Source organism: Bos javanicus, chromosome 1 (genome assembly GCF_032452875.1).
Source record: "Bos javanicus breed banteng chromosome 1, ARS-OSU_banteng_1.0, whole genome shotgun sequence".
Classification (NCBI taxonomy): domain Eukaryota; kingdom Metazoa; phylum Chordata; class Mammalia; order Artiodactyla; family Bovidae; genus Bos; species Bos javanicus.
The window spans coordinates 151,116,704-151,128,391 of record NC_083868.1 but is presented as its reverse complement, the minus strand read 5'-3'; the positions used below and the strand labels follow the sequence as shown (position 1 = coordinate 151,128,391).

General features: G+C 48.2%; 1 long non-coding RNA gene across 1 annotated transcript in view; it reads right to left on the bottom strand.

Moving 5' to 3' along the window:
- Positions 1–2,502: 2,502 nt before the first annotated feature.
- The window catches only part of LOC133252225 (uncharacterized), a 17,742-nt gene continuing 8,556 nt past the window's right edge, over positions 2,503–11,688 (bottom strand). The window contains exons 2-3 of the long non-coding RNA XR_009737853.1: positions 9,129–9,254; positions 2,503–2,573 (exon numbers count right to left, since the gene is read on the bottom strand). This is a non-coding gene — a long non-coding RNA (uncharacterized LOC133252225). The remainder of the gene's footprint in view (positions 2,574–9,128; positions 9,255–11,688) is intronic.

The window sequence follows — 11,688 nt, the reverse complement described above, 5'->3', positions numbered from 1 at the left end:
AGATCTATCCATGCGTGTCCAATGTAGAAAGGCTGACAGCCCGTTTCTATGAAGCTGAGATTGGAGAGGGATTGAGGGAGAGAGAGAGAGACAGAGGGCGAAGTATCGGGGACTGGTTTTCTCTAAGTGATCCTTCCCGAATGGTCCCTCTCTGGTCCCGGCCTGGCCTGGGGACAGACAGGAAGGGAGAGCTGTCAGTTTCATAACCATCAGTGATAAACATAAGCCAAAGCCACTGTGTCCTGAGCAGAGTTTGTGGGCTAATCTTTGAGACAGGGCATTATAATTCTATAGAAAGAGGACATGCTGGGAAAGATTGCAGGTGGGAGGAGAAGGGGACGACAGAGGATGAGATGGTTGGATGGCATTGCCTACTCAACGGACACGAGTTTGAGTAACTCTGGGAGTTGGTGATGGACAGGGAGGCCTGCGGTCCATGGGGTCGCAAAGAGTTGGACACAACTGAATGACTGAACTGAACTGAACTGAGGAAGAGGACGTGGGGCCTCCAGGTGGCTCAGTGGTAAAGAATCTGCCCTCAAGGAAGGAAACATAGGTTCCATCCCTGGGTGGGGAAGATCCCCTGGAGGAGGGCATGGCAATTCACTCCATCCAGTATTCTTGCCTGGAGAATCCTATGGACAGAGGAGCCTGGTGGGCTGCAGTCCTTGGGGGTCACAAAGAGTCAGACACAAATGAAGCTACTAAGCACTCACAAACAAGAGGACACAAACAGCAGCTCAGAGGTTTCCTCAAGAGGAAAAGAAATATGGTTTTGAAAGAGTTCAGAACGTGCCACCCCAAAACATGCCACTGTATGATGCTTTTGAACTGTGGTGTTGGAGAAGACTCTGGAGAGTCCCTTGGGCTGTAAGGAGATCCAACCAGTCCATTCTAAAGGAGATCATGAATGTTCATTGGAAGGACTGATGTAGAAGCTGAAACTCCAATACTTTGGTCACCTAATGCAAAGAGCTGACTCACTGGAAAAGACCCTGATGCTGGGAAAGATTGAAGGCAAGATGAAAAGGGGACGACAGAGGATGAGATGGTTGGATGGCATCACCGACTCGATGGACTTGAGTTTGAACAAACTCCAGGAGATGGTGAAGGACAGGGAGGCCTGGTGTGCTGCAGTCCATGGGGTCGCAAAGAATCAGACAGGACTGAGCGACTGAACTGATCTGAACAGATCATACTGATGACTTTGAACTGCAACCACTGGGAAAACAGTCACCACAGGAAGAGACCTCCTCTGAACTCTCCGCATCTGCCTAAAGAGACATTCTCCGAAAAGAACTCAATTGTTCTATATCCCCTCCAGGAGCGCTATGAGCAGGGAAGATCCACCCTTATCCAGGGTGGAGACCAGGAGCCGGCACACGCCCCGACAGACGTCCTCAGTGACTCTCCCCTCTCCCATCTGCACCTCTCAGGGTGCCTTCACCTTTCCCGAGTCCTCTGCTGGTCTCTGAACCACGTCTTCCCCGGCTTCTTCTATTGAGATGGTATATAAGCACTCACATTGCATCAGTTTATTTAGTATTAGCCCCTACCCCCACTGTGATGCTCTCATGCATGTAATAATAAAAATAAATATTAAACACCTTTTCTGCTCTCAGTCTGACTGCTTTGGGTTGATTTCAGAGCCCCAGCTATCACACCTAGAAGGGTGGAGGGTAAGTTTTTCCTGCCTTATAGTTCATGGAGTATCACTGTATGACTACAATTCAAAGCTGCTTACTTCAAACACAAAAAAGCTCCCATTCAGTTAGGTTGGTTGGTGGTTTAGTTGCTAAGTTTTGTCTGACTCTTTGGGACCCTACGGACTGTAGCCCGCCAGGCCCTTCTGTCCATGGGATTCTCCAGGCAAGAATACTGAAGTGGTAGCTATCCCCTCCTCCAGGGGATCTTCTTGACCCAGGGATTGAACCTAGGTCTCCGGCATTGCAGGCTGATTCTTTACCAACTGAGCCACCAAGGAAGCCCCTTAGTAAAAGGAGAAAAATGAGTATTTCTGCTGCATTAACCTTGTACCTGCCTGGGACCACGCTGGGAGGTTTGGGAGGTTGTCCCACTTAAACCACAGGACAAGCTCCACCCTTATGACCCTCCTGGCTGGTATCCCCACTGTCTGTGTGTTCATCTCTAGTTTGAGTTGTACGATTGCAGGGGATGCTCAAAATTCATTCCTGGGGACACTTAGCAATATTCAAACCATGGATGAATGGAAAGAAACTCTGAATACACACAGCTGAGACAAGAGAGAGGGGGGCAGGGCACAGGCCTTGAAAGGATGACTCAGCCTTTGAGGACATGACATAAACAGATTAGAACCAACTGGCCCCAAGACGGTGGAAGACTGGGCTTCCCGCGGACCTCGAGCCTCATCTTATGCTCACTGTAATACATCACTGCTGTAGTTCAGACACTAAGTGGTGTCGGACTCTTTGTGACCCATGGACTGCAGGACTCCAGGCTTCCCTGCCCTTCAGCATCTCCTGGAGTTTGCTCAAACTCAGCAATCAGCTGGACTCACAGACCCGGAAGAAGTGGTGACAACTTCTCGGTACCTACAAAATAGAGAAAATGACAAAATGTCTTCGATTGTTTTCTGAAACCAGCTATTGCCTGTTTGTGTGCCTGCTCGGTTGCTCAGTCATGTCCGACTCTGCGACCTAAGGACTCTAGCCCGCCAGGCTTCTCTGGCCATGGGATTCTCCAGGCAAGAATACTGGAGTGGGTTGCTATGCCCTCCTCCAGGGGATCTTCCTGACCCAGGATTCGAACCTGGACCTCCTTATGTCTCAAGCATTGACAGGCGGATTTTTTTTTTTTTTTTTTACCACTGAGCCACCTGGGATTGCCTATTTAGCCTCATTTAATTGAGAAAAGAAAAAAGAGAATCATCAACTTAGATCTTTATGACTTTTTTTTTTTTGGCCTGGAGGCCATTTCGTCAAATGAGGGGTTTGTGGGGGGAGGGGGGTGGACAATATGAGGGTGGTCTGAAAATAAATGCCTTAACTATCCTCTGCATCTGGAAGGAATGTTCTGGAAGGAAGTCATATACGTTTAATGATGTGTTTGTTAGGATTTAAGTTCACTGAGACTGTTCTGGAGGCCATTTCTTTAAAAGCATGCTTTTTTTTTTTTTTTAAAGGGGGAAAAAATCCCTGCTGGGTTGGAAGATGAAAATGAGCTCAGCCCAACCTCCACAAACACTTTGCAGATTGCATCCACCCTGCTGTGCTCTAGCAAAAGGGACAGAGGAATGGGTGACCTCACTTCCCATAAGCAAAGTATTGCACAAGCTCAGAAGGAAGGAGCTGTTAGTCTTGGGGATGGTGCCCCTTCGGGAGTTTTCAAGTCTCCCTCTGCTCGACTGTGGTTTGCCTCCTTTAACGGAGTGGGTGACCATGGCTCAACCCTAACTAGCTTGGCCCTTGTCATTTGACCTTCATTCCTTTAATCCCAAACTATCTTCAAAGATGGAAATGTCTCCAGGAAAATATTCTGGGCAGTCCTTGCAAGAGAGTCTACCACACCCCATGGAGTAGCCTCCCAACGCACAGGGTGCCAAATTGGCTTGTGTCCTGATTTAATGACCCTGACCACAACTAACGGAGCCTGTCCTCCAGGCTGGCTGACGACCAGTACAGTGGCCTGGTACCAGCCTTCTACCTTAAGGCGTGTCATGGGCTGAATAATGTCCTTCCTGGAAGTATGTGCTTGGACCCCTGAATAGATTACCTTACATGGCACATTGGGGCTTTCCTAATAGCTCAGTTGGTAAAGAATCCGCCTGCAATGCATGAGACCTTGGTTTGATTCCTGGTTCAAGAAGATATGCTGGAGAAGGGACATGCTACCCACTCCAGTATTCTTAGGCTTCCCTTGTGGCTCAGCTGCAATGCTGGAGACCTGGGTTCGATCCATGGGTTAGGAAGATCCCCTGGAGAAGGGAAAGTCTATCCACTCTGGTATTCTGGCCTGGAGAATTCCATGGACTGTATAGTCCATGGGGTCACAAAGAGTCGGACACGACTGAGTGACTTTCACATGGCACAAGGGACTTTGTTGATGGGTTTAAGGATCTTGAGATGGGACATTATCCTGGATCACCTAGATGACTCCTAAATGCCTTCACGAGTGTTACAGAAGACAGAGGGAGCTTTGACACAGAAGAGAAGGCACCGTGATGATGAAAGCAAGATGCTGCACTGCTGGCTTCAAAGATGGAGGAAGGGACCACCAGCCAAGGAACCAAGGGACACAGGTCTAAATGCTGGAAAAGGCAAGGAAACAGATTCTCCTTGTAGCCCCAGGGAGAGCACAACCTCGTGAAACAGTTTGGATCTCTAGCCTCCAGAACTGAAAGATCAAACCAGCAAATCCTAAAGAAAATCAATCCTGAATATTCATTGGACTGACTGATGCTGAAGCTGAAGCTCCAATACTTTGGCCACCTGATGTGAAGAACTGGCTCATTGGAAAAGACCCTGATGCTGGGGAAGATTGAAGGAAGGAGAAGGGGATGGCAGAGGATGAGACGGATGGATGGCATCACTGACTCAATGGACATGAATTTGAGCAAGCTCCAGGAGTTGGTGATGGACAGGGAGGCCTGGCGTGCTGCAGTCCAGGGGTTGCAAAGAGTCGGACACGACTGAGTGACTGAACAGTAACAGCAAGAAAGAGCTAAGAAAGCCCGCATTGCTGTCGTTTTAACTTCCAAGTTTTCACTAATTTGTCACAGCAGCAAAAGGAAAATAATACCTCTTTCTAAATAATTTCTCTGTGAAATAACAAGGCCCCATCCCTGACAATCATCAGAGACCAGACTGCTTCTCAGAGTGCGTCCATAAAGGAGAAGGTGGCTCTGGTGACATGGGAGGATTTTCGAACCCTTCCCAGCTCTAAGACTGGGCTTCCCTGGTAGCTCACCTTGAATCTGCCAGGAGTGCAGGAGACCCAGGTTTGATCCCTGGGTTGGGAAGATGTCCTGGAGGAAGGAATGGCAACCACTCCAGTATTCTTGCCTGGAGAATCCCCATGGACAGAGGAGCCTGGCAGGTTACAGTCCATGGAGTTAAAGGGGGAAAAAAATCTCAAAGTGAAAGCCCATGGTATCAGCAAATGCCTACAACTTTAAGCCGTGCATCCAGGCGCTTCGCTGGAGGAGGACCCAGCTGGGCGTGGTCCAGTTTCTGGGAGCTCCAAGCAGCCCTGGATCCTGGGGTGGTCTATTGGCCTGTGCTTCTGGCTCTGGCCCATCCTGGGACTTCCCCTCATGATGCGCTGTGAACCACACTTAGTTGTCCATGGCACATCCGGCCTCTGCCAGAAAGCCTGCTTAACAGACAGAAAACCCACCCCACGGACTGAAATAGAAACTCATTTAAAATTTCCGATGTGTGACAAAGGAGGGAGGTGTTTAATTTGGGAAGGAGCTGAGCCAGCTTATGGGTCATTTTTTTTTTCTGGAAGAAAATCCTCCTTCGCAGACTCCCTGGCAGGTCTTTTTCTCCATCCATCAGCATTTTGAATGGGATTATTCTCTATTCTCAGGGGAACACCCTGCCCACAGTAGGATGCTAAAGAGCATCCCTCCCCCTACTCTTCAGATGCCAGCAGCAACCTCCCCCCCACCCCGCCCTCCACCACCTTTGGTGCCAACCAAGAATGTCTCCAAATGTCCCCAGTGTCTCCTAGGGGATAAATCACCCCCAACAGAGAAGGAAAACAGAACGGGTGGAAAGAATGGCCTGTGTCCTGGCTTTGCCCTTTTGTTGAGGCTATGATAAGCTGTGTGAGGATAAAGGTTTGGACTGTTCCAGGTGGATGGAGGTACTAGCAGAGAAGGTAAGAGCCCCAGAAGCTGTGGTAAGGGGCACAGGAGGCCAGCGTCCTTAGCTGTGGAATCAGACGGGTCCTCCACTGTCCCCCTGTGTGGTTCAGGGCTGCAGGTGGGAACAGTGCCCTCAGAGGACGAGAAGCCGTCCCCCTCCTCACTGATGCTCTGAGTGAGGGCCCTTCCCCACTTCTGTAAACTCAGCCCCGACAGGTCGCACTCTCACTTCACTCTGGCCACGTACTGGGCTGCTCCTCAAACACCTCAGTCTCCCAGGTCGTCCAGGGGTGAAGAGTCTGCCTGCCAGCACAGGAGATGTGGATTTGATCCCTGGGTTGAGAAGATCCCTGCGAGAGGGAAGTGGCCACCCACTCTGGTATTCTTGCCTGGGAAATCCCATGGACAGAGGAGCCTGGTGGGCTCCTCCCTGGGGTCACCAAAGAGCCAGACAGGACTGAGCACACACCCATGTAAACAATTCAGACCCTTCCTGCTCAGGACCTTTGCACCTGACGCTTCACCCCACACAGAGCTTTTCCTCCTGTGTCTTTGCTTCCCTTGGCATCCCTGAGATCTAAGCTTGGCTGTAGCTTGACCATCCATCTAAAACCACTGCCACAAACATATGGTTGCCAAGAGGGAAGGGTGGGGTGGTGGGAGATAGTTCGGAAGTTTGGGATTGACATGTGCACACTGCTATATTTAAAAGCAATAACCAGCAAGGACCTACTGAATAACATAGGGAACTCTGCTAATACTCTGTGATGACCTAAATAGGAAAAGGATTTGAAAAAGAATTGATTCATGTATAACTGAGTCATCTTGCTGTACACCTGGAACTAATGCAACATTGCTACTCAACTATGCTAAAAAGTTAACAAAAACAAAGCCCCACTCCCAGCGCTCTTCAGCACATCACTTCACTTTCTTTTCTTCACAGCGCTGCCCTTATTTTCAGACGGAGAAATGGAGGCTCCAGCTCAAAGCTTCACCAGAGGCAGCCCCTGCCTGCCTGCTCCCTTCTGGTTCTTCACAGTCTACGGAGTTTCCGGAAAGTCTGGGACGAGCTTCTTCCAGCTGCCCTTCATTCCAGAGCAAGGGGCACCCCTCTGCTCCCCATTTCCACCCCCTCATTCAGCACACCAGGGGGGTCTTTGCCTGGGGTCCATAGCGGGCTTGTTTATGTCTGTGCAGGGCTCCAACCACGCCTGCCTTCCAGGACCACAAAGTGTGGACACCATTGGGAAGGGCTCTCCCGTGGCTTATCCTAGGACTTCCAGAAGAAAGCACGTACTTCTTGCTGCCCAGGCTTTAAAGGAGGGCAGCAAAGAAATGTGGGCAAAGGCCAGCAGAGCGGAGTGGGAGATAACCACGCCTAAGTCATTTTCCTACTCTACTCTGAGCTAGTTGTCATGGCCGGTGCAATACGGCGCCCAGCCTGACATCTCAAGTGGCGACAACCAGGCCCAGCCAAGTCCCTGGCCCTAGGCACTGCATTTGCACTGTATTATATGGCTGCTCCCCCAGCCCTGGCCAGAAAGAGACCTTCCTAACTGTCCTGGAAACCAGTGGTAATTGAGTTCTTATCCGTCTTTCCCATCCCCTGTGCCCCTAGGGTACATCAACAACTCTGCCTAGAGGCGTGAAGGAGAGAGGTTACAGCCAACCAACAGTACATTTGAATCACTCCAAATTACCCCCAATTAAGAAATTGGGAATGATCTGCATGTGAAAACCATCTGGCAGGCTTTTTACTTGGAAAGTTTATCTGAGGACTGAGTATGTGGTCCACCCAATCCTTATTTAACCCAAATGCCTGTTAAAGACAGGAAGGCGATCCAACAAATAAGACGTTCAGAGCAAATCCAGCCAAAACAGAGGAAAACATACGTAACAGGGATTATTCTGGAATGTTATGACTGGTCACATTATGTAGATATCTCTTAATATGTCATTCTGAAATGTGTGACATGCTTTAAAGAGAAAGCAAGAAAATACATACAATGTGGGTGTTATGACCTCTGTGGTCATGCCAGAGACACTTTCAAAAACGAAGTTCTCAAAGACCTTTATTAGAGTGGGAAGAATAAAGATCTTTTTCTTTTTTTTAACCTCAAACAACAGAATACTTCTTCTGAGGTTTGTGGCTAGCCCAGTTAGTCGCCCTTAATGGGCAATCAAGAAGTCTGTTATTATGAGCCTCAACGCTTTATGGGACTTATCAAAAATTATCTCACACACAAAGGGCTTCAACACTTTGGCTGGCCACACAGTTGGAAATAAAACACAGAGCGAGTGGTCTGGAGATTAGGGTGAATTTTATGGCCAAGTTGGAGGGTTGCATGTCTTTGAACACTCCGTGGCGGCCCATTTATGACACAAGAACAAAGGATCTGTTAACTGATTGTAATGACTGCAGTGACTTAGAACATGTCTCAGGAGCCATGAGATTTCATCGGTTGAGACATTTTTCCCCAGGAAGGCTGGCTTCACCTTCCTTCTGCCAAAGACCATCCGGCAAAGAGTGTGAGAATACCACCTCCCTCAGCCAGAGTGGTACCCGTTCCAGATGAGGGGGGACTTAGGTTTATCATGTCTTAGCTCTGGAGAACCAGGAATTCGGCTATTTCTGGAATAGCAGAGTCAGGAAGATCAGAAATAAGCAGGGCGAAGTTGGGACACAGGTATTGCTCAATGTCGGCTCCAGAGAAAAGAGAAATTTCTGTGTTCGTTGCGGAGGAGCGGGGCGTGTAAAAGACACATAACAAAAATTGACCGCTTTAACCATTTTAAAATATTCTGTTCAATAGCATTAACAGCATTCACCCTTTGGCCACCTGATGCGAAGAACTGACTCACTGGAAGAGATTCTGATGCTGGGAAAGATTGAGGGCGGGAGGAGAAGGGGATGACTGAGGATGAGATGGTTGGATGGCATCACCGACTCAATGGACATGAGTTTGAGTAAACTCCGGGAGTTGGTGATGGACCGGGAGGCCTGGTGTGCTGCGGCCCATGGGGTTGCAAAGAGCTGGACACGACTTAGCATCTGAACAGCAACGAAATACCATGATGACATTCATCTCCAGAACTTGTTCATCTTTCCCAAGTCAAACTTCTTATCCATTAAACACGTAACTGTTCACTTCTCCCCCCTCAGCCCCCGGCAACCACCATTCTGCCGTCTTTCTCAGTGAATCTGACTACCGTAGGGACGCCATATCAGCGGGGTTATATAATATTTCTCTTTTTGTGATTGGTGTGTTTCACTTACATTATGTCCTCAAGGTTCATCCATGTTGTGACCTGGGTCAGAATCTCACTTCTTTTTAAGGCTGTGTAACATTCCATTGAGTGGATGAACTACATTTTGCTTATCCATTCATCTGTCAATGGACATCTGGTGAAAACAGAACTTTTCACATTATTAGTTTGTACAGGGACATGATTTATTCTAAAGAGCATTATGCAACTTAACTGAATAATCTGCCCAGTCTCTTTAATCCAGTTGCAATAGTAGACCATGAAAGACAAAAGCAAGCAGACAAACAGCACGTAATACCAAGTTGGTAAACAGGGGTGTCATTACCCCCTCCTTTCTTTTTTTGTTCTGGGAGAATATTCAGGGTACAGAGTCTACACTTCAAAAATAGAATTTATGAGTCTAATCATATTAACTCAACAGGGAGCTTAGATGCCAAAACAGCCTCTGTGAGTCATTCCCTGGATTCTAAAAGGAATGTTTCAGACGGTAGTTTTCTCCTCTTTGAGCTTTGCTTTAAAGAAGTTTTAAAAGCAAACAGCAAAACAGCATAATGCCTGGAGCCACAGATCTCAAAGTAGCGCTTCAAAATGGCAGCCTCAATGCCAGAAATCAGAGGCTGGCCCTGGCTAGGGCCACACCATTCCTTGGGTGGTTCAGGCTGGGGGCTCACGCTAAGTCTCTAATTGATTTAGGAAAAATGTTGCTGAGGGACAAACGCGGGGGTTGGTGGAGAAGGGGTGTGTGAGAAAGAACACAAAAGGATGTAAGGATTTTGGAACGGCATCACCATTTTTTAAAATAAGTGCCATTCAGTAGGACCAAGTTGGTTTAACGGGTTTTTTTTGTTGTTTATTTGTTTTTAGTCCTCAGCCAAAGTCTAGAGCAAGCTTAAATTTAGGGCTTCAGTGTGTTTGCTGCAGGATGACATCATGTGTGCCACTGTGAGAACCAGTGTTAGCTGCTGGGCCAGGGTCTGACCTCCTGGTCTCCAAGGTATCCACCCCTTTTCCTTCCCACCAGGACCGCTGGGTGCCATCTTGGACTTTTGTCTTGAGTTTAAGCCATCACTGCACTGTCTTACTGGCTCATCCGTATCCATCCCCTATGCCTGGGGGACAAAACCTCTCTGTTAAGAACAGACAAGCCCACGTCTACATCAACACAAACACCCTAGTCAACCAGGATGGATGTCCATCTCCAGACCCTGCAAACACAGAACACCTGTGCAGCTCGGTGGCTGCCACGTCTTGATCTGTATGGGCCAAGGGTGCTCTGACGCTAGCTTCTTGTTTTCCATGAGCAGGTAAGTTTAGTGATCAAATCGATGAGGGAAATCCTGGGTTAGCCAATGACAAATATGCATATTTACTGTAGGAATTATCAGAAATTTAATGTGCACTGGAAATCTCCAGGAGACAGAAAAGAGATAACACATTTTCCAAATGTATTTAATCATCAAAGCCTATTATGAAGGAATACCTCCCTGGAACAGTGTCCTCAGCTAGCACTTAACAAAGCCGCAGTTTAGATATCTGTTAAATTCAGTAATTTAATACAGTGTTCAACACATAATAGGTAATCAACAGAGTATCAGTAGTGCTTCAGGGAACACATACGTAAAGGCACCAGCAATTCTACACTCTCTTTCCCACCCCATCCCCAACCCCCCCTTTTTGGAATGCCAGTTAGTCTTGATATTTTGGGTATAGGGGAAAATGGGCTTCCCAGGTGGCGCTAGTGGTAAAGAGCCTGGCTGCCAATGCAGGAGACGTAACAGATGTTCAATCTCTGGTTCAGGAAGATCCCCCCGGAGAAGGAAATGGCTCCCCACTCCAGTGTTCTTGCCTGGAAAATTCCATGGGCAGAGGAGCCTGGCGGGCTACAGTCCATGGGGCCGCAAAGAGCTGGATGTGACGGAAATGACTTAGCACATGTAAGGAAAATAAAAGAGAGGGAGAGGGAGCCGATGGTAGGATTTTCAGTGGAAAGGTTTGAGAACTACAGCTGCTCAGAAAAAAGAAGGGGAAGCAGGGAGGATGTGGTAGGACGGAGGGGCAGAGTTCGGGCAGGAGAGGGAGTCTGAAAGAATTGAAATGCGGACACAGAGAAGAATGGAGGAGAAAGGCGGGAAGGAGCGTCACTGTGTATGGTGAAAGACTCTTTCCTTTGGCCTTTCCAGGAACTGGACTTGCTCTCTGTTTTATTCTTTGCCTGCTGGGTTGTTTGGTTTTTGAATCAGGCACTGCACCACGGCTGGCTCCAGGGTGCCAGCAAAACAACCCAACTCACTGCAGGTTTCACTGATAACAATACCGTCTACTATTATTTTTACCATCATCCACGTAGGTCTTCCTATGTGCTCTCCCGAGGAGAGGATATGGAAATTGGAACCGTAGATCTGAATACTGGCCACCTCGATGGGATCAAATGCCACCTAAAGACCCAGAGTCTCCAAAGTCTAAGTAAAGAACTGGCCAAGGAAGGCCAAACCAGACAACCCAAAGAATCCCCTTTATGCCAGAATCTTGGACCACAAGGTGAGCATTTGTTTCTAGCAGGTAAATCTGGC